Below are 2,728 nucleotides of genomic sequence, written 5' to 3' on the forward strand. Positions count from 1 at the left end.
AAACAGCAAAACTTGCACACTCTTCATCGTCATCCGGGCCATAGTCCTTGGCGAAAGGATCTTTCTTTGTGGAGCCAGGAAAAACTGGTACTGTGAGAAGAAGTTGGAAGCACAGGATGGAAGAATTTAGATCATTATGCTCTGGAAATCTAAATCATGAAGAAGTACTAAAATTATGAGTATTCAGATGTAACAGAAATAAATTCGAGTCTTACTGTTTAAACTTATTAGGTACAGATTGAAAAATGAATTTATTTATATTTCTTTTTTAAGTGTTTGGTACAGGGTCTCATTATACTGCTCAGACTCATAGTGATTCTCCTGTTTCAACCTCCCAGCGCTGGGATTACAGGCATGTGCTACCATGCCGGGTCCCTTGTGGCCAGCTCAAAGCCCCCAGGGGCGAGGCCAGCTGAGCATGTGGTGCCTGGGACCAAACCCCAGTCCCTGTGCTTGCCTAAGCAGGTGCTTAGTGTGCTGAGCTATCTTGCTGGCTCTGAAAGCTGGATTTAGAAAGACTCAGGAAGCATATTATCTGAAGGGTTCTAGCAGGGCAATAAAAACCAAATAGTACCCTGCTACTTTTTATTTACTTATTTTGTATCGTTGTCAGTAAGAAGGTCAATTTTTCATAAAAAAAGAACTGCTTTTCCCAGACGTATACTTTTTTTTATGTGTGTATCCTTGTAATCCTCTTACAGAAAGCATAAACTTTTAAAATACCTTTGACCATTGAACTTCAAGCTCCAGTAGTGGAACTTGAAATGCAGCAGTGGATTTGGAAATATGGTGACTGAAAATGCTCAGATCTCTTGACTGAGGAGAAGCCAGTAGCACAGTTACTTGATGAGTGTTGAAGCCCAGCCCCCTCCTTTTGTTTTTTGCAGGATTAGCCTCTACAAGGGTGGAACACAAGAAAGTAGGAAATGTTTTATTTTAGAATGGCTGAATACGCGATCAATACTTATCATGGAAGTCGCTGACATCCCATTAAGAAATGTTCAACTGCAATTTGGAGAGACGTATTTGGTGGGTTGCAAAGGGAAGTCCACCTTCCCTCGAATGGAGAAAGCGGTTTCTAATGAAACTCAAAATTGAGTGGAATTGGTCCAATCTAAAAACTCAAGAAAGAAATTTAAGTCATTTGAAAAGGCCTCAGTCAAGTTTTAAATCAATAAGAGCTGATTTATTATCTGAGGCATACAATGAAAACTAAACTTTCACTGGCTCTCAATTGTTTATGCCATTAGAATTTTTAAGTTTTAGTTAAACCCATACAAAAGGACAAAAACTACACAGAAGGCAGAACCAAGCATCAGTGAAGATAGTTTGGAGAAATACTGTCTTCCAGTTTCTTTGTCCTGGCATTCAAGGTCTTCCTGTCTTCTACTTGGTACACGCTTGCAATCCACATAACAGGACTATAGATGAGCATTGGTTCCTATTTTTACATTTTCTGTGTCTCCCAAGAGCCACAGACCAAGGCTGATGGTGATGCATCTATATTCCAATGTAAATTTCTCTTCCCCCCCTTCTCAAAGTTTATTTTTGATGGATGGCTAGAAACATTTTCTTAAAGACATTCTGCTATATATTTTAAGGGAATTTCTTTTTTATTTTCAGTATTTGAGATCTTATTGGTTGTATTGAGGATTAGTACACACGATTCACTTTGCACACCATTCATAACACACATACCAAAAAAACCATGTAGTGTTTTTTAGTTATTCCAGTGACTTTCCAGCCTCAAATTCAGAGGCAAATTTTTCTGTAAGAGGATTAAGTACGAGCGTTTTCAAATGCTGACAAAGTGTTGCTTAAGTACCACCAATTCACAATTTTTTTTATCACATGTACTACATACTCTAATTTTTGATCTTTTGCAGCACATTAATGAAATGAAGCCAAACGGACTACCACTACCAAAGATGTTACTGAGTGCACACGATTCTGACAAGGCAACAATCAGGAAGTAGTATTCTTTAGGAAACAATTGTGCTAAAAACATGGGAATAGAGGTCAGAATCCCAACTCATTGCATTTTTTAAGTGTAAATGGTTTGGGTTTTTTTTGGAGATGAAATCATTCTCTGGTTGTGTATTTTTTGTACAACCAGAAATAGTGGGATAATGAATTATGGCAGGCTTTGACTGTACTGGTTGTTAGCTTAACATTCCATAGGTGGGGGCTAGTTTTACAGCCTACAATACAAAGCATACTAAATGGCAATTAGGAATTGCAGTCATGCCTTTCATATGTCTTGGATAATTTAAGGAAACTTCTTGCAGAGCTGAAATCTGCAGGCCACCATAGTCCAGCATGTGACATCTACCTGAAAAAATCTCCATGTCACTAGCAGGGGCTATGCTCTGAGAGACTGACTGTGGAAGAAACAAGACTGCTCCTGCCCACAGCAGGGCACAGCAAGCACAGGTCCCCAGAGTGGCTACCTGGGAGGCACTCCTGTTGAGGACATACCTGCTATCTTTTTCATGTTCCTCATCCCACATAGCCTTCTTACTGAAGACACTGAAATATACATAAGCCTTTGATTAAGGGCCAGCCAAATAGCTCAGCTGATTAAAGCACCTGCAAGCAGGCACAGGGGCCGGGGGTTCGAGATAGCAGTTGAGACTGGGCATGGTGGCATGCGCCTATAATCCCAGTGCTTGGGAGGCTGTAAACAGGCAGATCACTATGAGTCCAATCTAGTAGTGAGACCCTGAAC

The sequence above is a fragment of the Octodon degus genome, unplaced genomic scaffold, assembly GCF_000260255.1.
Source record: "Octodon degus isolate 3935 unplaced genomic scaffold, OctDeg1.0 scaffold00006, whole genome shotgun sequence".
NCBI lineage: Eukaryota > Metazoa > Chordata > Mammalia > Rodentia > Octodontidae > Octodon > Octodon degus.